The following is a 24,233-nucleotide window of genomic DNA, read 5'->3' on the forward strand; positions in this document are numbered from 1 at the left end:
CTCCTGCATTGGCAGGTGGATTCTCTATTGCGGAGCCACCAGGGAAGCCCGTAGTGTGTTCAGGGAGTCTGTGTTGTGTTAGTCACTCACTCATGTCCAACTCTTTGTGACCCCATGGACTGCAGCCCACCAGGCTCCTCTATCCATGCGATTTTCTAGACAAGGACACTGGATTGGGTTGCCATTCCCTTCTCCAGGGAATCTTCCCGACCCAGGGATTGAACCCGCATCTCCTGCATTGGCAGGTGGGTTCTTTACCATCTGAGCCACCAGGGAAGCCCATCAGGGAGTCTAATAGATAAATCATCATATCCTGTCAGACTTGTTTATAAAGGAATGTTGTTCTTTTTATCAATGAGGGGAAAGTCAGGGTTAGATTGAATAGTCCAGAAAACGAAGTTTTTATTATAGGATATGTTTTAAAAAACATGTATTTGGTTTCATACATCCCGATTATCTAGTATTTATTTTGAGAATTTAAAAAACATATATTAATGCCTCTAAATGTGCCAGAAAAGAAGGTGGAAAGCTCTTCTTTGAAGATTGTTAGATATGAAGCAGTTTTTCTTCTTTAGAACTACATACATTGCATTTTTATAGCTGCACAGATACTAATTCTTGAATCTCAGTTGCTGACATAAGTTATAACATGAATTTGCATTCTTAAAGCTCCAGCTTACTTGAGATAATACTTAACTTTTAAATTTTCTTAATCTACTTAGTAATAAACCTCAGTCAAGCTTCCTGTTGGAGTGGTCCCTACTGGTTCAGCCATACAGAAGTGCTGGTGCTATTTAGTCATTTCTGTTTAGATAGTAGTTACACCTGTTAATAATAAGAAATAAAATTAATTAATTAATTTTCTGGTTGAGGAAGGTGAAAGCAGAAAGGTGTGTACAACTGAGACAACCCTCAAAACAGCTGTGCTTCCACTTGGGGCTCAGGTGGGAACAGAGCGAGGGAGGACAAGACCGTCTGGGCCATTAAACTAAAGTAACATGAGACAGAGAACGTCTCCCTTCATCCTAAATATTCTCATCTACATGTGTGGGTTTACTGGGATGAGTTTTATTTAACGCTGTATATTTAGTCATTTTAAAAAACGTATTTCTACTCACTTTGGTCTTTCTGCCTAGGACAATAGCAGAAGCCTGTTGTCATATATCATGTCATATTATCTTCGCAATTTTGATGAGGTGAGATAATGTTCACAGAGTCCCATTCTGTTATTCCCTGTTGTTGAGCGATGTGGTCGTGTTTCGTGTTGTTTGTCATTGCTGCTGCTGCTCTGTCCTCATTTATTTAAAAGTCTGTGCTTCCTGCTGACCAGGATGCTGGGAAAGAACAGTGTGTGTTTCCACTGCCCAAACCTCAGGACCTCTTTCAGGCCTCACAGATGAAGTTTGAAGATTTTCAAAAAGACCTCAGAAAACTCAAGAAAGACCTGAGAGGTAACTTACAATTATGCTTCTTTAATGAGAAAACAGATTTTTTGGTGTTTCTAAAGAAGGTAAAAATCAGTGTAAATAAACATTTTCATATGTGGCAAAAGAAAAATTTTACAAGTAATCTTATTCTTTTATTGCTTAAAAAGTATGTGTATTAGAATTCTAGTTATTTAATCACATCTTGGTTATTTGAATAGGAGCCTCTTTCATCAGGCACAAATTTTATTGTCTTACTTTCACTTTATGCTCAAGAATATTTGTACATTTATCATATCTTGTTAAAAGACACATATTTCCTCCCCACCCACCCTTGGAATACTTGCCTAAGATTTTGTGGCATGTGAACTTTCCCAGGAAAAAAACATTTTTTCATGTATTAGGTTAAAAAAAAAAAAAGATGCATGTGTAAAGCTTTATTGTTACTGTTCAGTTGCTAAGTCGTGTCTGACTCTGTGACTCCGTGGACTGCAGCACACCAGGCTTCCTGCCCTTTACTGTCCCTAAGAGTTTGCCCACACTCGCGTCCACTGGGGCTCCCAAGTGGCGCTAGTGGTACAGAACCCAGCTGACAATGCAGGAGACAGAACAGATGCAGGTTCAGTCCCTGGGTTGGGAAGATCACCTGGAGAAGAGCATGGCGGTCCACTCCAGTATTCTTGCCTGGAGAACCCCCATGGACAGAGGAGACTGGCTGGATACAGTCCATAGGGTCGCAAAGAGTCAGACACCACTGAAGCAACTTAGCACACAGGCTCAAATGTCCACTGAGTTGGTGATGCCATCCAACCATCTCATCTCTGTTACCCCTTCTCTTACTGCCCTCAGTCTTTCCAGCATCAGGGTCTTTTCCAATGAGTCAGCTCTTCGCATCAAGTGCCCAAAATATTGGAGCTTCAGCTTCAGCATCAGTCCCTCCAGTGAATATTCAGGATTGATTTCCTTTAAACTGACCAGTTTAATCTCCTTGGTGTCCAACATACTCTTAGGATTCTTCTCAACTGTTAGTTGAGAAGCCTTAGATCATTTTGAAAAGACTTTGAAATTCTTCAAAATGGTAAATTTAAAGTAATGCACAAAAGCAAATAGTTTACAATTTTTTATTTTTTGTAAATAAAAATCCTTTCATCTGTCCTACCTTTATAAATGAGGTACAGTTGGCTTATAATATTATTATTAGTTTCAGGTGTACAACTTAATGATGACAAAGGTCCATATAGTCAGACTATGGTCTTTCCAGTGATCATATACAGACGTGAGAGTTGGACCATAAAGAAGGCTGCTGCTGCTAAGTCGCTTCAGTCATGTCCGACTCTGTGCGACCCCATAGACGGCAGCCCACAAGGCTCCCCAGTCCCTGGGATTCTCCAGGCAAGAACGCTGGAGTGGCTTGCCATTTCCTCCTCCAATGCATGAAAGTGAAAAGTGAAAGTGAAGTCGCTCAGTCGTGTCCAACTCTGAGCGACCCCATGGACTGAAGCCTACCAGGCTCCTCTGTCCATGGGATTTTCCAGGCAAGAGTACTGGAGTGGGGTGCCTTCGCCTTCTCCAAAAGAAGGCTGAGCACCGAAGAATTGATGTTTTCAAATTGCAGTGGTGGAGAAGACTTTTAAGAGTCCCTTGGAAAACAAGGAGACCAAACCAGCCAATCCTAAAGGAAATCAACCCTGAATACTCATTGGAGGGACTGATACTGAAGCTGAAGATACAATACTTTGGCCACCTGTGTGAACAGCCAATTCATTGGAAGAGACCCTGAGGGTGGGAAAGATTGAGGGCAGGAGGAGAAGGGAGTGACAGAGATGAGATGGTTGGATTCCATCATGGATTCAATGGACTTGGGCAAACTCTAGGAGATAGCGAGGGTCGGGGAAGCCTGGCGTACTGCAGTCCATGGTGTCACAAAGAGTTGGATACAACTTAGTGACTGAACAACAAGAAAATTTTCATATATTATACACCAGCATATTACAGTGTTAAATTCCCCATGCTGTACCTTGCATCCCTGTGACTTATTTATTCTGTAACTGGCAGTTTATACCTCTTTAATCCCTTTCACCTGTTTCACTCACCTACTTTATCTTCTTTTCATGAAGTTTCATGGAGCTTTGTATGGTCACAGATAGTTACTAGGCTCACCATGGTATTCATTCCATAATGTATTTAAATGTTGAATTAGTGTTGTATACCTGAAACTAACATAATGTTGTACATCAACTATAATATTTTTAGTTTCTTTTTATAATCCCCTAAAGTGAAGCCTTGATGCTGGGCTTCTTTTGACAGCATTGGATACTGACATTTGTCAGTTGCCATGGTTAACAGGATTTCCTAAAATGATTTGTAATTGTTTCAGTGCACTGTTAGCAGTGTGACATTCTGAACACTGTTTCTCTTTAATTTCAGCCTGTGAAGTTGAAGTGGGGAAAGTTTACCAAGTGCCCTCAAAAGAGCACATCCAGCCTTTCAAAGAAAACATGGAACAATTTATTATTCAAGGTAAATTCTGAAAAGATGCTGCACTTCCCTCCCTGCTCAGCAGAAAGGTAGAAGGCATTTTGAAAAATAAGCATTGGTTTAAAAGGAATTATTTTAACATCACAGAAAAATAAATGATGTTGTATCATAAATCATACAGTTGTGACAGATGAGCAATTAGCTAAACATGCTGTTCAACTTGGTATTTGCTTTATCAAAACATTGTGCTACAAAACAAAGTACATTGACGATTTTCTGATCTTTAAAACATTATATTCTATTTTTATAGGATGTATAAATACTCCTGGATATTTAACACATTTTCCCCAAGGACCATAAAAGCTTTATAAGTATTATATTCTTGATTCTTCCTATATTCCTATGAAATAAGCAGCAGTGGAAAATTTCAAACAATATTAAAGGAACAAAAAATTTTAATAGGAAAAATCTATTAATCTATTGCTGTTTGAATTCCTTGAAACATGATTATATCAAAGGACTCACTACTCCACACATTGCTGCTTTGGAATGTTACATATCTTCTGAAGATCAGATCTGTATGAAGCTGTGCTCTGGGGAGGCTCTCCTAGTTCAGGAATTCTCCGGAGACTATATAGTCAAGACTGAAGCCTGAGACTGAAGCCAAGCAGTGCTCTGGAGACTGGCTTCATCTTCTGTCGTTTTACAGGTTGTTCAGGCGTCTGTAATGATGATAACCCAGTGAATGAGTTATACTGGAATTTGATTAAACATATTTATCTCATGTTTCCATACAAATAGTAAATTCTTTTCGTCTAATTCTGTGAAAAATGCTATAGTTTCATAGGGATTGTATTGAATCTGTAGATGACTTTGGGTGGTATGGTCATTTTGACAACATTGATTCTTCCAATCTAGGAGCATGGTATATCTCTCCATCTGTTAGTGTCATCTTTGATTTCTTTCATCAGTATCTTACAGTTTTTGAAGTATAAGTCTTTTGCCTCCTTGGGTAGGTTTGCTTCTAGATATTTTATTCTTTTTGATGTGATGGTAAATGAGATTGTTTCCTTAATTTCTCTTTCTGATCTTTCACTATTAATGTATAGGAATGCTAGAGATTTCTGTGTTTTAATTTTATAGTTTGCAACTTTACCAAATTCATTGATGAGCTCTGGTTTTCTGGCAACATCATTAGGATTTTCTATGAATAGTATCATGTCATCTGCAAACAGTGACATTTTACTTCTTTTCCTTTTTCATTTTTATTATGAAATTTAAAAATATTACTATATGTATTTTTAGATATTTTATATTATATTACATATAACTTATTTTATATATAATAGAAACAGCATATTCATGTACATATGTATGCACACATACATATAATTTTGCATATTTTATATTCATTTCATTTATAACACAAGATAAACATATTCTCATTATTTGCCATCATTATGTTCTACAGGGTTGCCACAAACACTGAATTATTGAGTACTGGACCACTGTTCCTAGCAGTAAAGACAGTTCTTCAAGCCTCTGGTCACATTTTGGTCTCATTTCATCAACCAACCAAAATACAATCTTGCTTTATGTGTGTTCATGTGTGAATACACCTTCTTTACTATACTGCTAATTCATTAATATCAAACTCACAGCCAAGTCTGACAGCCCCTGAGTGAAGCTTACCCAACACATGTATTTTCTCCATAAGGCACACCATAGCCTCCTCAGGTCTAGGGCACTAGATAGCTCTGCACCTACATGCTTGTGGACTGTTTAAAAAGAGAGATTACCAGGAAAGAAGGAGGTAAAAAGATGCCAAACTGCGTCCCAGTAGACTGAGAAAAGGACACTTGTACAGGATGAGACTTGGAATAAAGCAGAGCCACACTGTATTCAGCCTTAACCAGGAGCATGTGCCTGGTGACTCAGACTTTTCAATGTTCTGCATACATCTGTGAGCAGCTACAAAAGCACTGCGGTTGTTTATTTTGGAATTAAAATCAATTTTAATGAATTGGCAACTTCACAAATACAGAATCCATGAATAATGAGGATCACCTTTGGAAGGTTATGTATGTATAACATAAATAAGGGCAAGTGTGTATACATGTGAAATACTGGACTCGGTGAATCACAAGCTGGAGTCAAATTGCTGGGACAAATATCAACAGCCTCGGATATGCAGTACGATACCACTCAAATGGCAGAAAGTAAAGAGGAACTAAAGAGCCTTTTGATGAAGGTGAAAGAGGAGAGTGAAAAAGCTGACTTGAAACTCAACATTCAGAAAACCAGGATCATGACATCTGGTCCCATCACTTCATGGCAGATAGAAGAGGAAAAAATGGAAACAGTGACAGATTTTATTTTCATGGGCTCCAAGATATGATTCTATACATAGAAATCCTAATGATGCTTCCAGAAAACCAGAGCTCATCAATGAATTTGGTAAAGTTGCAAGTTACAAAATTAATACATAGAAATCTCTTGCATTCCTGTATACTAATAAGGAAAGATCACTGCCGACAGTGACTGCAGCCATGAAATGTAAAAGATGCTTGCTTCTTGGAAGCAAAGTTATGACAAACCTAGACAGTATATTAAAAAAGAAAGACATCATTTGCCAACAAAGGTCCATATAGTCCAAGCTATGGATTTTCCAGTAGTCATGTACCAATGTGATATTTGGACCATTAAGAAGGCTGAGTGTCAAAGAATTGATGCTTTTGAATTGCACTGCTGGAGAAGACTTTTGAGAGTCCCTTGGACTGCAAAGAGATCAAACCAGTCAATCCTAAAGGAAATCAGTCCTGACTATTCATTGGAAGGACTGTTACTGCAACTGAAGTTCCAATGCTTTGGCCACCTGATGTGAAGAGCCAGCTCATTGGAGAAGACCCTGATACTGGGAGAGATTAAGGGCATGAAGAGAAGGGGGTGGGAGAGGATAAATTAGCTAGCATCACCAACTCAATGGACACGAATGTGAGCAAACTCTAGGAGATAGTGAAAGACAGAAGAGCCTGGCATGCTGCAGTCCACAGACTCACAAAGAGATGGACATGACTCATTGGAAAACACGCTGATGCTGGGAAAGATTGAAGGCGAGAAGAGAAGGGGAGGACAGAGGATGAGGTGGTTGGATGGCATCACCAACTCGATGGACATGAGTTTGAGTAAACTCCAGGAGTTGGTGATGGACAGGGAGGCCTGGCATGCTGCAGTCCATGGGGTTACAAAGAGTCGGACACAACTGAGTGACTGAACTGAACTGAACCAGTCTGATCCACTACAGCTTTTTGAATCCTGGCAAAACCATTACATCTGAGAAGTATGCTCAGCAATTTAATAAGACGCTCCGAAAACTGCAATGCCCACAGCTGGAATTGGTCCACAGCAAGGGCCTAATTCTTCTCCATGACAATTCCTGACCACATGTTGTACAACCAATGCTTCAAAGGTTGAATAAATTGAGCTCTGAAGTTATGCCTCACCTGCTGTATTCACCTGACATCTCGCCAACCAACTTTCACTTCTTCAAGCATCTTGACAACTTTTTGCAGGGAATATGCTTCCACAACCAGCAGGATTCAGAAAATGCTTTCCAAGAGTTCATCAAATCCCAAAGCATAGATTTTTATGCCTTAGGAATAAACAAACTTATTTCTCGTTGGCAAAAATGTGTTGATTGTAATGGTTCCTATTTTGATTAATAAAGATGTATTTGAGCCTAGTTATAATAATTTAAAATTCATGGTCTGAAACTGCAATTATCCACTCCAGTATTCTTGCCTAGAGAATCCTGTGGACAGAGGAGCCTGGTGGGCTGCTGTCCATAGGGTCTCACAGAGTCGGACACAACTGAGCAACTTAGCATGCATGCATGCATTGGAGAAGGAAATGGCAACCCATTCCATTATTCTTGCCTGGAGAATCCCAGGGACAGAGAAGCCTAGTGGGCTGCCACCTATGGGGTCGCACAGAGTCTAACACAACTGAAGCAACTTAGCAGCAGCAGCAGCAGCCTAATAAAAAACACAGTTGGTCTAAGATTTTGGTCACTGCATGTAATTAATTTGAGTGCTCCCTAAATGAATGGCAGAGTTATCTAAAAAATACCTTAGTTTTTACTACCTTAGTAACATTTTATTTTAGTTTGATTGGTTTCATCCTCACAAACTAAAGAAACACATACAGCATTTGTCACTAAATTAACATCTTGTCTGTGCATGCTAAGTCACTTCAGTCATGTTAGAGTCTTTGTGACCCTATGGACTATAGTCCACCAGGATCCTCTCTCTGTGGGATTCTCCAGGCAAGAATACTGGACTGAGTTGCCATGCTCTCCTCTAGGGACCGAACCCATGTCTCTTATGTATCCTGCATTGGCAAGCAGGTTCTTTACCACTCACATCACTTGGGAAGCCCAAGTTAACATCATAAGTGTGCCTAAAAGATTGTGATAACAAAATGTGGATGGTGTTTTTCTGCAAGCAGTGTGTTGGGAAATGGTAGCTCAATGTTTCCAGAAATCTGAAATGCACCCCAAGTTTCCAGAAAATTTTTTATTTCTTTTTTTTTTTTTTTGGCTGTGTTGGATCTTAGTTGTGGCCTGTGGGATCTTAGTTCCCTGACCAAGGATTGAACCCATGTCCCTTCATTGCAGGGTGGATTCTTAACCACTGGACTAACAAGGAAGTCCCAAGTTTTTTATTTCTAAGATTGCCCTACAAAAGAGAATCATTTCTCACAGGACTTTATCAAAGCTGATTCCAGCTGAGAAAACAACTCCTTTTAGCTTCAAAATCATGTTTAGAAAAAATGGAAAACAGTAATTTAAAGTATTTCCTGCTATCCCAATTTGGTTTTATGGTTGTAATATGGCTATTAGGTTTGGACGGAGAGCCTGTTTTTGTTTTATTCCTTTAGTAAGAATCATTCTTCTGCCACATTGAACTGCAGTGTTTATTCAGTAAAACTTGTTCATACAATGAAGCCAAAGCTGTTTTAGTATACATTACAAGGAATCATTATGAATAACTGAAACTCACTTTATTCCACTCACAACTAGTTAGGGGCTTATATTATGTAAAAAGCTGTTAAGTGTCTGTTTTCTTTATCTGCACATAATGTTGAAGCATGATACAACAGCAGTTGGTGTATTCAGTTAAACATTATTATGTACTGTATCACTTTAGGATTTCGAAAGCTTGAAATCCAACATTTTCAAAGAATATTTATGTAGCCCCTACTAATTATTGGGGGAACTATGCTAAATATTTTGTATATGTTAACATTAATTTATATGCCTAAGATTCTGTGTGTGTTAGTCACTCAGTCGTGTCCAACTCTTTGTGACCCCTTGGACTGTAGCCCACCAGGCTCCTCTGTCCCTGGGATTTTCCAGGCAAGAATACTGGAGTGGGTTGCCATCTCCTTCTCCAGGGGATCTTCCCGACCCAGGGATTAAACCCGGGGCTTCCTTGGGGGCTCAGCAGGCAAAAAATCCACCTGCAATATGGGAGATCTGGGTTCGAACCCTGGGTTGGGAAGATTCCCTAGAGAAGGAAACGGCTACTCACTCCAGGATTCTGACTGGAGAATCAGAGTCAGACATGACTGAGTGACTTTCACTTTCTTTCTCCTGCATTGCAAGGAGGTTCTTTACCGTCTGAGCCACCAGGGAAGACTAAGATTACAAAGCTAATTTCAGAGGCAGAATCAGAATAGAATACACATCACTGGAATCTCATTCTAGGGTGTTTTAAATTTCATAAATAATTTACTCGGTGCATATAGAATAGTCCAAAAAATTTCATCCTTCCTCATTCTTAAATTCTATATTTTACAAAAGGAAAAAATGATGCAAGGGCAGTTGGAAGAACATCCTTCCTGAAAGTGTTATGCATTGTGTTGCTTTGTTGTTTTCTCTTAAACTTTTCTGTGGTTCTAGAATTACTTCTGGAAATGAACCTTTCATACAGCAGCCCAAAGCAGATTTTGTAAGTAAATAGGTTAACATTGCAGACTTTTCAAAGTGAAGTCATGGAACATCTATCCTGTTTCTTAATATGGCTAATGATTGACCTGTAGCTTTATGTAAGCAGTCTAAAAAACCAGAAGGGAAAGGGGAAACATACCTCTGCTACCATCTCCCAGTATTGCTGTTAAATTCAGGCAGTCCTGTAGAGGGCCTGCATAACACTCCATGGTGGCTTTGCAGACATGTCCAGACCTTCAAATAAATAGTCTTGAGATTGTGCAACAGCAGCCCAAGCTGGCAACTGTTTTAAGTCGTGATGCAGTCACTGACATTTCCCAAGTGGCTACAGGTTTGATTTCATGCCCAGTTCCAATATTTATAATCATTTTGCCCTGCTTCTTTCTGTCTTTTAATTTTTCCAAATGGCTGCAAGTGTGCCCCCAAAGGAAATGATTATGAAAAGACAACTTCTTTCACTAGCTCCAGGGTGGTTTTTTCCTTTGATTTTTTTCATTTTTTTGTCCAGTAGCTCAGTAATTTTCAAACTGTGTGTCACAGATAATTAGTGAAGAATGAAATTAATTTAGTGGGTCACAACTACATTTTGAGATCTAGGGGAATTGACTAAAAATATTATTAAACGCACTGTAAGAAGTGGGAGTATATTTTAAACTTCTGTGCCAAATATGTGTGTATGTATATAAAGTAATACATAAATTCCCAGAATGCTTACTGGCCAGTGAAAGTCATTGCCATACATACATTTTGTGATGGGAGTTTCTGTGTTATTTTAAACAATTTTAAAATAGTGATGTAATTCCTTTCCCAAATTTGATCTTTGGGTTTGTGTCCAGCTACCATTCTTTATTTTGAGACAAATCTAGTAGCAAATCAGTGGGTGCACTGTCATGTCATTGCTTGAAGTTAGGAGAAAGTATTAGTATTTTATCCTATGTCTGCATAGAAGTCAGCTCTGGATCTACTGAATTGTGATCTGATGTGGAGAGCACTGGTAAAGATCATTACATATCTTTTCTATTTAGGTTTTTACTTGGTTTTCGGACCTTTGCTTGAGAGAATTGTTTTCAACTAATTATTGGTATTAAAATCATCGACAGACAAATTTGATGTGAATATCAAGTTATCTGGTATTTTATTTTCTCAGGTTAATGTGGCTAATTTAAAGAAATTACTTAGAAAGTAGTATTAACTTAATGAAAATTAAATATAACCTATTCAATCATATCTATTCATAGATTTTAAATAAAATTCTATAAGTATATTCCAATAATTTTTTTTAAAATAAACTTTTGGTGGAGTGCATTAGTATTAATGTATTGAAATATATTTCATATTATTTTATCTATTTTTAAATGGTTATAACCATTTATCATATCTTATCTATTTCTTTTCTTGCATTTTCAGCTAAAATTGACCAAGAAGCAGAGGAGAACTCACTGACAGAGACTCATAAGTGGTGAGAAATTACTTTCCTTTAATATTTGTTCTCAGAGTAGGCGTATAAAGCATTTAATGTGCTTCATCTTAAGGAGTCAATCATTAGCTCAGTTTTTATTTTCAAGCATAAAAGAAACTAACTGTGTACTTTAATTATACATTGGATTTCTGACTTTCATTTTTATAATTCTGGATGATATATAATCCTGTTATATCAAATTATTGTGACTAGATAGCTTATTAGCACCTTCTCTTTAGAATAGGTTTTAGGGCTGTGGAAATACACCAGAAAGGAAGACAGCAGGAAACTAGTTCAAGAAAAAGTGTGAAGGGTTTGGTTATAGGACATGAGTTTCCATGTGCAAAAGCAGAGTTCAGGTGGGCCCCTGAGTCCCCCTTGCAGGACCCTTACTTTCACAGTAGAGGTTTGCCATCATCAGTTCAGTTCAGTCTCTCAGTCGTGTCTGACTCTTTGCAACCCTATGGACTGCAGCATGCCAGGCTTCCCTGTCCATCACCAACTCCCAGAGTTTACTCAAACTCATGTTCATCCAACCGTCTCATCCTCTGTCCTTCCCTTCTCATCCCGCCTTCAATCTTTCCCAGCATCAGGGTCTTTTCCAAAGAGTAAGTTCTTAGCATCAGGTGGCCAAAGTATTGGAGTTTCAGCTTCAGCATCAGTCCTTCCATTGAATATTCAAAACTGATTTCCTTTAGTATGGACGAGTTGGATCTCCTTGCAGTCCAAGGGACTCTCAAGAATCTTCTCCAACACCACAGTTCAAAAGCATCAATTCTTTGGTGCTCAGCTCTCTTTATTGTCCAACTCTCACATCCATACGTGACCACTGGAAAAACCATTGCTTTGACTAGATGGACCTTTGTCGGCAAAGTAATGTCTCTGTCTTTTAATATGTTGTCTAGGTTTGTCATAGCTTTTCTTCCAAGGAGCAAGCATCTTAATTTCATGGCTGCAGTCACCATCTGCAGTGATTTTGGAGCCCCCCAAAATAAAAATCCACCACTGTTTCCACTGTTTCCCCATCTATTTGCCATGAAGTGATGGAACTGGATGCCATAATCTTCATTTTTTTGAATGTTGAGTTTTAAGCCAGCTTTTTCATCCTCCTCTTTCACTTTCATCAAGAGACTCTTCAGTTCTTCTTTGCTTTCTGCCATAAGGGTGGTGTCATCTGCATTTCTGAGGTTATTGGTATTTCTCCTGGCAATCTTAATTCCGGCTTGTGCTTCATCCAGCCTGGTATTTCCCATGATGTACTCTGCATATAAGTCAAGTAAGCAGGGTGACAGTATACAGCCTTGACATACTCCTTTCCCAATTTGCAACCAGTCTGTTGTTCCATGTCCAGTTCTAACTGTTGCTTCTTGACCCACATACAGATTTCTCAGGAGGCAGGTAAGGTGGTCTGGTATTCCCATCTCTTTAAGAATTTTCTACAGTTCTCCAGAGAGAGAGAGAGAGAGATTGATTTTAAGGAATTTGCTCACAACAGTGGCTGCCTGACTTCATTTTATAAAGTTATCCCTCCATCATGATTTTAGTCCATCATCACAGCAGAGCTGGCCTTCCTCATTATTCTCTGCAGTTGACCCTGTATTGGGACAGTGGCGTTCTTATAACAAAACATTTAGTTTTACTTTGCACCTCACCAGAGACCAAGTGACAAATTGGTGGGAGATGTATGTGATGTAATTTCTAGAAAAAGTTGAGAGTCATTTACAGACTGTGATATCTGAGTTGGGCTATAAATGTCCTGGGCATCTTTTCTACACCAAAAGAGAAGGTCCCCAAAGGTCTTGAGGCCATGTGTTGTTGTGTATTCCCACCAAGGTTGCTATGAATGAGGGTGGCCAGTGAGGTGCCAGGGCCCTGCCGGTCCATCTTTAATGGCACCTGGAAAACCACACCATATGCCTAGACTAGCTTCCTTAGCCTCCCTCCACCGTCCGGGGCTGCAGGGATGGAATGCGTTGCTCTTTGCAGTATGCATAATTTTTTCAAGTGTGAACAGTAAGAGATCTTACTAGAAAAGCGTATTCACATGAAAATGTGTTATAAACTGCACAAACTTGTTTTCAGCTAGCTTTGCTGCTGCTGCTAAGTCGCTTCAGTCATGTCCGACTCTATGCGACCCCTTAGATGGCAGCCCACCAGGCTCCACTGACCCTGGGATTCTCCAGGCAAGAACACTGGAGTGGGTTGCCATTTCCTTCTCCAGTGCATGAAAGTGAAAAGTGAAAGTGAAGTCGCTCAGTCCTGTCTGACTCTTAGCGACCCCATGGACTGCAGACTCCTCCATCCAGGGGATTTTCCAGGCAAGAGTACTGGAGTGGGGTGCCATTGCCTTCTCTGTAGTTAGCTTTGAAGGGAATTTTATTCATTTGTGTTTATATTTGACTACTTAGAAAATAAAAAGCCTTGACTCTTATTCATTTTAAAATGGATAGTGAACTCTCCTCAAGAAATTAGGATTCTTTTCTGCAGTGGAATATTATTTTTTTCAGGTCGTTTTATGATTCCCTAACTAAATAAAAGTAGTCAATAAAATAAAAGTAATCAAATAAAAGTAGTTAGTATTTCTAACTAAGAAATGGTTAGTAAGCTTTTAAAGCAAATCAAATCATTTTTATATTCCATTTCTTACCATAATAGTATTATGTGCTAATTTTGTCTTTTTATTCATAGAATTTTGCTATTATTCTGAGAAGTAGGACTTCAAGTTCCTATTTTGTATGTACAAAATTATGTAACTTGTAGATAAATTGTTTGACCGAACTCTTCAGTTGTCCCAGAAAGTAAGACAACTGAGCAGATGAGTCTTGAACCACACACCCAAAGTCCAAATACACGTTGGATAAGCATGTTCTCATCTTCAGATGATTTCAGTGGCGGGCCAAGAGGTCACTTTGTCTTACAGGGCTTCACCAGAATTCTGTTCCATTAGATGCAACCCAACTGAATGTGTTTATTTCAGCCTCTGTCTTATTTCTTCTTAATTCCCATCCACAGCTTTCTTCAATTATGACAAAATATCACCAGACCAAATATGATTACTCAGTGTCTGTATCAACTCACAGGTAGAGAATGTAGCAATTCTCAGTTCAGTTCAGTCAGTTCAGTCGCTCAGTCGTGTCCGACTCTTTGCGACCCCATGAATCACAGCACGCCAGGCCTACCTGTCCATCACCAACTCCTGGAGTTCACTCAGATTCACGTCCATCGAGTCAGTGATGCCATCCAGCCATCTCATCCTCTGTCGTCCCCTTCTCCTCCTGCCCCCAGTCCCTCCCAGCATCAGAATCTTTTCCAATGAGTCAACTCTCCGCATGAGGTGGCCAAAGTACTGGAGTTTCAGCTTCAGCATCATTCCCTCCAAAGAAATCCCAGGGCTTATCTCCTTCAGAATGGACTGGTTGGATCTCCTTGCAGTCCAAGGGACTCTCAAGAGTCTTCTCCAACACCACAGTTCAAAAGCATCAATTCTCTTGCGCTCAGCTTTCTTCACAGTCCAACTCTCACATCCATACATGACCACTGGAAAAACCATAGCCTTAACTAGACGGACCTTTGTTGGCAAAGTAATGTCTCTGCTTTTGAATATGCTATCTAGGTTGGTCATAACTTTCTTTTCAAGGAGTAAGTGTCTTTTAATTTCATGGCTGCAGTCACCATCTGCAGTGATTTTGGAGCCCAAAAAATAAAGTCTGACACTGTTCCCACTGTTTCCCCATCTATTTCCCATGAAGTGATGGGACCGGATGCCGTGATCTTCGTTTTCTGAATGTTGAGCTTTAAGCCAACTTTTTCACTCTCCACTTTCACTTTCATCAAGAGGCTTTTGAGTTTGTCTTCACTTTCTGCCATAAGGGTGGTGTCATCTGCATTCTGAGGTTATTGATATTTCTCCCGGCAATCTTGATTCCAGCTTGTGCTTCTTCCAGTTCAGCGTTTCTCATGATGTACTCTGCATATAAGTTAAATAAGCAGGGTGACAATATACAGTCCTGACGTACTCCTTTTCCTATTTGGAACCAGTCTGTTGGTCCATGCCCAGTTCTAACTGTTGCTTCCTGACCTGCATACAAATTTTTCAAGAGGCAGATCAGGTGGTCTGGTATTCCCATCTCTTTCAGAATTGTCCACAGTTGATTGTGATCCACACAGTCAAAGGCTTTGGCATAGTCAATAAAGCAGAAATAGATGTTTTTCTGGAATTCTCTTGCTTTTTCCATGATCCAGCGGATGTTGGCAATTTGATCTCTGGTTCCTCTGCCTTTTCTAAAACCAGCTTGAACATCAGGAAGTTCACGGTTCACATATTGCTGAAGCCTGGCTTGGAGCATTTTGAGCATGACTTTACTAGCGTGTGAGATGAGTGCAATTGTACGGTAGCTTGAGCATTCTTTGGCATTGCCTTTCTTTGGGATTGGAATGAAAACTGAAGTTGCCATTCCTTTATATCTATATTTAAAAATAATGAGAATGAGAGTTATAAAACTAACTGTTCACATTCAGTGGTTCTTATTTATAAATTATGGCTAGCTTAAAAATTATCTTAGAATTTCTTTTTTTTACTCCATGGGTAAAAACCATACTTTATGGTGACAATGCTTTTGAAATACAAAAATAGAAGATTTTTAAAAAATTTTTTACTGTTTTTTAATTAAAATATAGTGATTTACAAAGTTGTATTAGTTTCAGGTGTACAGTAAAGTGATTCATTTATACGTACAAGTATATCTTTTTTCAGATTCTTTTCCCTTATGGGTTATTATAAAATGTTGAGTATAGTTCCCTGTCCTATACAGTAGATTGGTTATTTTTTTCTACATAGTAGTGTGTATATGTTAATCCCAAACTCCTAATTTCTGACTCCCCACAGCTTTCTCCTTTGGTAACCATAAGCTTGTTTTCTCTATCTGTGAATCTGTTTCTGTTTTGTATATAAGTCCATTTGTATCACTTTTATTAGACTTCATATATAAGCAATATCCTATATTTTTCTGTCTTATGCAACTTAGTATGATAATCTCTAGGTATACCTATGTTGCTCTAAAAGGCATTATTTCATTATTTTTCATGTTTGAGTACTATTCCATTAAATATTTATATACACACACCACATCTCCCTCATCCATTCAGACAATTAGGCTGCTTCCTTGTCTTGGCTATTGTAAACAGTGCTGCAATGGACACTGGAGTACGTATGTATTTTCAAATAATGGTTTTCTCTGGATATATGCCCAGGAGTGAATTGCAGGATAATAGAGTAGCTCTATTTTTAGTTGTTAGGGAATGCCCATATTGTTTCCACAGTGGCTGTACCGATTTACATTCCCACCAACATTGTAGGAGGGTTCCCTTTTCCCCACATTCTCTCCAGCATTTGTTGTTTGTACACCATTCTGATGGGTGTGAACTGAGACCTCTTTGTAGTTTTGATTTGTATTTTTCTAATAATTAGTGATGTGGGGCATCTTTTCATGTGCCTTTTGGCCATCTGTATGGTGTCTTTGGAGAAACATCTATTTGGATCTGCCCTTTGTTTGACTGGGTGATTTGTTTTGTTTTTTGATATTCAGCTGCATAGTTCTTTGTATGTTTTGGAGATTAATCCTTTGTCAGTCACATCCTTTGCAAATATTTTCTTCAGTTCTGTAAGTTATCTTTTCATTTTGTTCATGGTTTCCTTTGCTGTAAGTTTAAATTTAATTAGGTCCCATTCTTTATTTTTGCTTTGTTTTCCTTTGCTTTAGGAGACTGATCCAAAAATGCATTGCTACAATTTATGTGAAAGTGTACTGCCTATGTTTCCCTCTAGAAGTGTTATGGTTTCTGGTATTACATTTAGGCCTTTAATTGATTTTGAGTTCATTTTTTATATGGTGTAGGAGAATGTTGTGATTTCATTCTTTTACATATAGCTGTCCAGTTTTCCCAATATCACTTATTAAAGAAACCATCTTTTCTCCATTGCATAGTGTTGCCTCCTTTGTTGTAGACAAATTGACCATAATTATGTGGGTTTATTCCTAGGCTCCCTATTCTATTTCATGGAGTTATGTGTCTGTTTTGTGCCAGTCCCATACTGTCTTGGTTACTATAACTTTGTAATATAGTCTGAACCCAGGGAGCCTGATTTCTCCACCTCTGTTCTTTTTTCTCAAGATTCTTTGGCTATTTGGGGTCTTTTGTGTTTCCTTCATTTTTGTTATAGTTTTGAGGAAAATGCCATTGGTAATTTGATAGGGATTACATTGAATCTGTAGATTGCCTTGGTAGTAAAGTCATTTTGACAATATTGATTCTTTCAATCCAAGCACAGGTTATATCTTCTCATCTGTGTGTGTCATCTTTGTTCTTTCAGCAGTGTCTTACACTTTTCAGAATATAGGTCTTTTGTCTCCTTAGGTAGGTTTATTCTGATGTGTTTTATTCTTTTTGATGTGATGGTAAATGAGATTCTTTCCTTAATTTCTCTTTCTGATCTTTGGTTGTTACTGTATAGAAATGCAACAGATTTCTGTGTACTGATTTTTTTTTGTACCCTGTGTGTGAGTGTGCTAGTCACTCAGTCCTGTGCAACCTTCGTGACCCCATGGACTGTAGCCCACCAGGATCCTCTGTCCATGGGATTTTCCAGGCAAGAACACTGGAGTGGGTTGGCATTCCCTTCTCTAGGGGATCTTCCCAACCCAGGGATCAAACCCAGGTCTCCTGCATTGCAGGCAGATAGATTCTTTACTATCTGAGTTACCAGGGAAGCCTTGAGACTTTTTCAAATTTACTGATGAGCTTTAGTAGTTTTCTGGCAGCATTTTTAGGATTTTCTATGTAGAGTATTATGTCATCTGCAAACAGTAACAATTTTACTTCTTTTCCAATTTGGATTTTTTTTCTTTTCCAATTCCTGTGGTGAGGACTTCCAAAACTATGTTGAATAATAGTCATGAGAGTGGACATCCTTGTCTTATTCCTGATCTGAGAGAAAATGCTTTCAGTTTTTCACCACTGAGAGTAATGTTTGCAGTGGGTTGGTTGTATATGGCCTTTACTATGTTCACGTAGGTTTCCTCTGTGTCCACTTTCCAGATAGTTTCCATCATAAATGGTTGTTGATTTTGTCAAAAGCTTTTTCTGTGTCTGTTGAGATGATCCTATGGTTTTCCTTCTTCAGTTTGTTGATGTGGTGACCAGTCATTGTTTGATTTGTAAATATTGAAAAATCCTTGCATCCTTGGGATAAATCTCACTTGATCATGGTGCATGGTCCTTTTAATGTATTGCTGGATTTGATGTGCTAGTATTTTGTTGAGGATTTTTGCATCTATGTTCATCAGTTATGTGGTTGCTTTTTAGTCTCTAAGTCATGTCCCCATGACTTCTGTGACCCCGTGGACTGTAGCCCACCAGGATCCTCTGTCCAGGGGATTTCTCAGGCAAGAATACTAGAGTGGGCTGCCGTTTCCTTCTCCAGGGGATCTTCCTGACCCAGGGATCAAATCCACTTCTCCTGCATTGGCAGGCAGGTTCTTTTCCACTGGGCCACCAGGGAAGCCCCCATTAATCAGTTATATGGGCTTGTAATTTTATTTTTCTGTGGTATCTTTTTCTGGTATTAATATCAGGGTGATGGTGACCTCATAAAAGGAGTTTGAAAGTGTTCCTTCCTCTGCAATTTTGGGGACTGTATTCAGAAGCAAAAGTGTTAACACCTCTCTAAATACTTTGCAGAATTCACTTGTGAAGTCATCTGGTCCTGGGCTTTCATTTGATGGAGTTTTTAAATTACTGATTCAGTTTCAGTATTTGTAATTGGTCTGCTCATATTTTCTATTTCTTCCTGGTTCCATCTTGGGAGACTCTGTCTTTCTAAGAATTTGCTCATTTCTTCCAGATTGTCCGTTGTATTGGCATACAGTTGCTTGTAGTAGTATTCATGCTCCTTTATGTGGTGTCAGTTGTAACTTTTCCTTTTGCATTTCTAATGTTATTGATTTAGGCCCTCTCACTTCTTTTCTTGATGAGTCTGGCTAAAGGTTCTAACTTGGTTTACCTTTACAAAGAACCAGTTTTTGCTTTCATTGCTCCTTTCTATTGTTTTCTTAGTTTCTATTTCATTTATTTCTGCTCTGGTATTTATGGTTTCTTTCCTTCTACTAACTTCGTGCTTTGTTTATTCTTCTTTCTCTGATTGCTTTAGGTGTAAGGTTAGGATGTATGTTTGAGATTTTTCTTGTTTCCTGGGGTATGGTTGTATTGTTAATAAACTTCCCTTCTAGAACGGCTTTTGCTGTGTCCCATGGGGTTTTGATCTTGTGTTTTAATTTTCATTTGTGTCTAGGTATTTCTTTATTCCCCTTTGATTTCTTGAGTGATCCATTGGTTGTTTATTATCATATTGTTTAGCCTCCACATGTTTGAAGTTTTTGCAGTTCTTTAGTTTATTTCTTTTTTACTATTTATTTATTTGTGGCTGTTCTGGGTCTTCATTGCTGCGTGGGCTTTTCTCTAGTTGGGTGAGTGGAGGCTGCTCTCTAGTCGTGATATGTGGGCTCCTCACCGTGGTGGTTCTCTGTTGCAGGGCACAGGCTCTAGGGCATGTGGGCTGCAGTAGTTGTGGCACGCGGGCTCAGCAGTGGCTGCCTGTGGGCTCTGCAGTGCAAGCTCAGATAGTTGTGGCCCTCAGTCTTATTTACTACAGGGCACGTGGGATTTCCCTAGACCAGGGATCAAACCCGTGTCTCTTGTATTGGCAGGTGGATTCTTTACTCCTGAGCTACAGGGAAGCTCATGTAGCTTATTTCTGATCTCACAGGGTTGTGACTGAAAAAGATGCTTGATATGATTCTAATTGTCTTCAGTTTACTGAGATTCACCTCATGGTCCAGAATGTGATCAATCCTGGCATGTGATCAATCCCAGCATGTAAGAATGTTTCATATACACTTGAGAAGAATGTGTATTCTGCTACTTTCAGATGAAATGATTATATATATACACACATATATATGTATCAGTTAAGTCCATCTGGTCTAATGTGTCATTTAAGGCCTGTGTTTCCTTATTGATTTGCTGTCTGGATGATCTGTCGATTGATATAAGCGAGCTGTTAAAATCCCCCACTGTTGTGTTACTGTTGATTTCTCTTTTTCTGTCTTGTTAACAATTGTCTTATTGAAATGCTTCTCTGTTGGGTGCATGCTGCTGCTCCTGCTAAGTCGCTTCAGTTATGTCCAAATCTGTGTGACCCCATAGACGGCAGCCCACCAGGCTCTTCTGTGCATGAGACTCTCCAGGCAAGAATACTGGAGTGGGTTGCCATTGCCTTCTCCAATTGGGTGCACATATTGTTACAATTGTTATATCTTCTTCTTGGACTGATCCCTTGATGATTACATAGTGCCTTCTTTGTCTCTTGTAACAGTCTTTATTTTAAAGTCCTTTGTCTGCTTTGAGTATTGCTACTCTAGCTTTCTTTTGATTTTGATTTACATGGAATAATTTTCCATCCTCTCACTTTCACTCTCTATGTGTCCCTAGATCTGAAGTGGGTCTCTTGTGGACAGCATGCATACAAGTCTTGTTTTTGTATCCATTCAACCAATCTGTGTCTTTTGGTTGGGGCACTTAATCTATTACATTTAAGGTGATTATCAATATGTATATTTCTATTGTTATTTTCTTAATTGTTTTGGATTTGTTTTTGTAGGTCTTTTTTCTTCCCTTTCTCTTTTGTTCTCTTCTCTAGTTCTCTTGATGACTATCTTCAGTATTATGTTTGGATTCCCTTTTCTTTTTGTGTGTATTGAAATGTGTTTCAAATATCCTGCATTTGTACTCTCCTCCTCTCACAATTACTGGGTTAGATATCATATGTGTATAGATGATTTCCCATCTTTGCTATATGTTTGCCTTTACCAGTAAACTTCCCCATTTTTTTATTTTCTTGCTTCTTCTTGTGGCTTTTTCTTTTCCACTTAGAGAAGTTTCTTTAGCATTTGTTGCAAAGCTTGTCTCATGGGACTGACTTCTCTTATCTTCTGCTTGTCTGGAAACCAATTGATTTCTTCATCAAATCTGAATGAGAATGTTGCTGGGTAGGGTTTTCTTGTTTGTAGGTTTTTCCCTTTAATCATTTTAAATATATCCTGCCACTCCTTTCTGGCCTGCAGTTTCTGCTGAGAAATCAGCTGACAGTCTATGAGGATTCACCTGTATTTTATTTGTTGCATTTCTCTTATTGTTTTTAATTTTCTCTATCTTTAATTTTTGTCACTTTGATTATTCTGTGTCTCATTGTGTTGCTCCTTCAGTTTATCCTGTGTGGGACTCTGTGCCTCCTGGACTTGGGTGACTCTTGTTTTCATTTTAGGGAAGTTTTCTGCTATTATCTCTCCATAAATCTTCTCAGGCCTTCTCTGTCTCTCTCTCTCTTTCTCTCTCTCCTCCTTCTGGGACCCCATAATGCAAATGTTGGTGTATCTGATGTTGTTCCAGAGGTCTATTAAACTGGTTTCATTCTTTTTCCTTTATTTTGTTCCATGGCAGTGATTTCCGCTACTCTCTTCCAATTCACTGTAAGTTCTTCTGCCTCATTTATTCTGCTATTGAATCCTTCTAGTGTATTTTTCATTTCAATTATTTTACTCTTCAACTCCATTTGGTTGTTCTTTATATTTTATGACTCTTTGTTTTTAAAAATTCTTGTAACTTCTCACTCTGTGCATCCATTCTTTTCCCAAGTTCTTAGATCATCTTTATAATCATTACTCTGAAGTCTTTCTCATGTAAATTGCCTAACTCCACTTCACATAGTTACTGTTCTTGAGTTTTATCTTGTTCCTTCTTCTGGAACATATTCTTCTGCCGTCACATTTTATCTAAATTTCTATTTTTATTTTTATGTATGTGGAAAGTTAGTTATATTTCTCAACCTGGGAGACGTGGCCCTCTGTAGGGAATGTCCTATGTGTCCCAGCAATGCACTCCTCTCTTGTCGCAAGGGCCAGGGATCAGCTGGTCCCAGGGTAGGTTCTGATCTACCTTTGGTGACTTAGTCTGTAGGCTTCTCAGTTCAGTTCAGTTCAGTCACTCAGTCATTTCCAACTCTTTGCGACCCCATGGACCACAGCATGCCAGGCTTCCCTATCCATCACCAACTCCCAGAGCCTACTTGAACTCATGTGCAGGCTGCCAGATCATAGTTTTCTTGCTTCTGTCTGCCCCCTGGTGGTTGAAGCTAGTTAAAAAGCTTCTGCAGGCTTTCTGGTAGGAAAGACTAGTGTCTGCCCACTGGTGAAGAGAGCAAGGTCTTGTCCCTCTGGTGGGTAGAGCCATGTGAAGGGGTGTGTTTATAAGTGGCTGTGGGCTCAGGGTGACTTTAGATAGCCTACTTACTGATGGATGGGTCTATGTCCCCACCTTGTTGGTTGTTTAGCCTGAGGCATTCCAGCACTGGACACTGAAGACTGTTGAGTGGGGCCAGGTCTTGGTACCAAACTGACAGCCTCCAGGGGAGCTCATGCTGGTGAATATTTCCACTACCAGTGTCCTTGTCCCCACAGTGAGCCAGAGCCACCCCTAACCCCCAGGAGACCCTCCAAGACCAGCAAGTAGGTCTGACCCAGGCTCCTATAAAGTCAGTCCTTTTGTCATGGGTCCTGGTGCATTTGAGTCCTTGTGTGAACCCTCCACAAAAGTAGAGTTTCTGTCTTACCACACTCCTGTGCAGTTCCCGCACTCCAGCCCTGTTTGGCCATCAAACCAAATGGTCTGGGCACTCCTCCATTGAATGCCAGTTCCTCAGGCTGAGGACCCTGACAACGGGCTCAGAATTCTCACTCCTGAGGGAGAATATCTGCCATTTAATTATTCTCCAGTCTGTGGGCCAGCCACCCGAGTAGTGCGGGACTTGATTATATCACAGATGCACCCCTCCAACTATCTAATTGAGTTTCTTCTTTATGTCTTTGGATGCAGAATATTTTTGTTGATAGACTGCTGCTGCTGCTGCTAAGTCGCTTCAGTTGTGTCTGACTCTGTGTGACCCCAGAGACGGCAGCCCACCAGGCTCCCCCATCCCCAGGATTCTCCAGGCAAGAACACTGGAGTGGGTTGCCATTTCCTTCTCCAATGCATGAAAGTGAAAAGTGAAAGTGAAGTCGCTCAGTCGTGTCTGACTCCTAGCGACCCCATGGACTGCAGCCTACCAGGCTCCTCCATCCATGGGATTTTCCAGGCAAGAGTACTGGAGTGGGTTGCCATTGCAGTCTTTTTTTAATAATAGTTATTCAGTGATTCTGGTGTCCTCATAAGAGGAAGTGAGCTCAAGTCCTTCTACTCCATAATCTTGCCCTCTCATGTGTAGTAAGTTTATTGCTGCTATAAATGCAATAGGAAAACTTTCCAGGGCACTTTGAATCATTTCAGTTCAATTCAGTTGCGCAGTCATGTCTGACTCTTTGCGACCCCATGGACTGCAGCATGCCAGGCTTCCCTGTCCATCACCAACTCCCAGAGCTTGCTCAAACTCATGTCCATCAAGTTGGTGATGCCATCCAACCATCTCTCATCCTCTGTCCTCCCCTTCTCTTCCCGCCTTCAGTCTTTCCCAGCATCAGGATCTTTTCCAAAGAGTCAGTTCTTAGCATCAGGTGGCCAAAGTATTGGAGTTTCAGCTTCAGCATCAGTCCTTCCAATGAATATGCAAAACTGATTTCCTTTACGACTGACTGGTTGGATCTCCTTGCAGTCCAAGGGACTCTCAAGACTCTCCACCAACACCACAGTTCAAATGAATCAGTTCTACGGCACTCAGCTTTCTTTATAGTCCAACTCTCACATCCATACATGACTA

At 39.5% G+C, this 24,233-nt stretch overlaps 1 long non-coding RNA gene across 1 annotated transcript in view; it reads left to right on the plus strand.

Moving 5' to 3' along the window:
• The first annotated feature begins 3,870 nt into the window (after positions 1-3,870).
• The window catches only part of LOC133240677 (uncharacterized), a 40,810-nt gene continuing 20,447 nt past the window's right edge, over positions 3,871-24,233 (plus strand). The window contains exons 1-2 of the long non-coding RNA XR_009734294.1: positions 3,871-3,944; positions 11,320-11,371. This is a non-coding gene — a long non-coding RNA (uncharacterized LOC133240677). The remainder of the gene's footprint in view (positions 3,945-11,319; positions 11,372-24,233) is intronic.

The sequence above is a fragment of the Bos javanicus genome, chromosome 28, assembly GCF_032452875.1.
Source record: "Bos javanicus breed banteng chromosome 28, ARS-OSU_banteng_1.0, whole genome shotgun sequence".
NCBI classification, from domain to species: domain Eukaryota; kingdom Metazoa; phylum Chordata; class Mammalia; order Artiodactyla; family Bovidae; genus Bos; species Bos javanicus.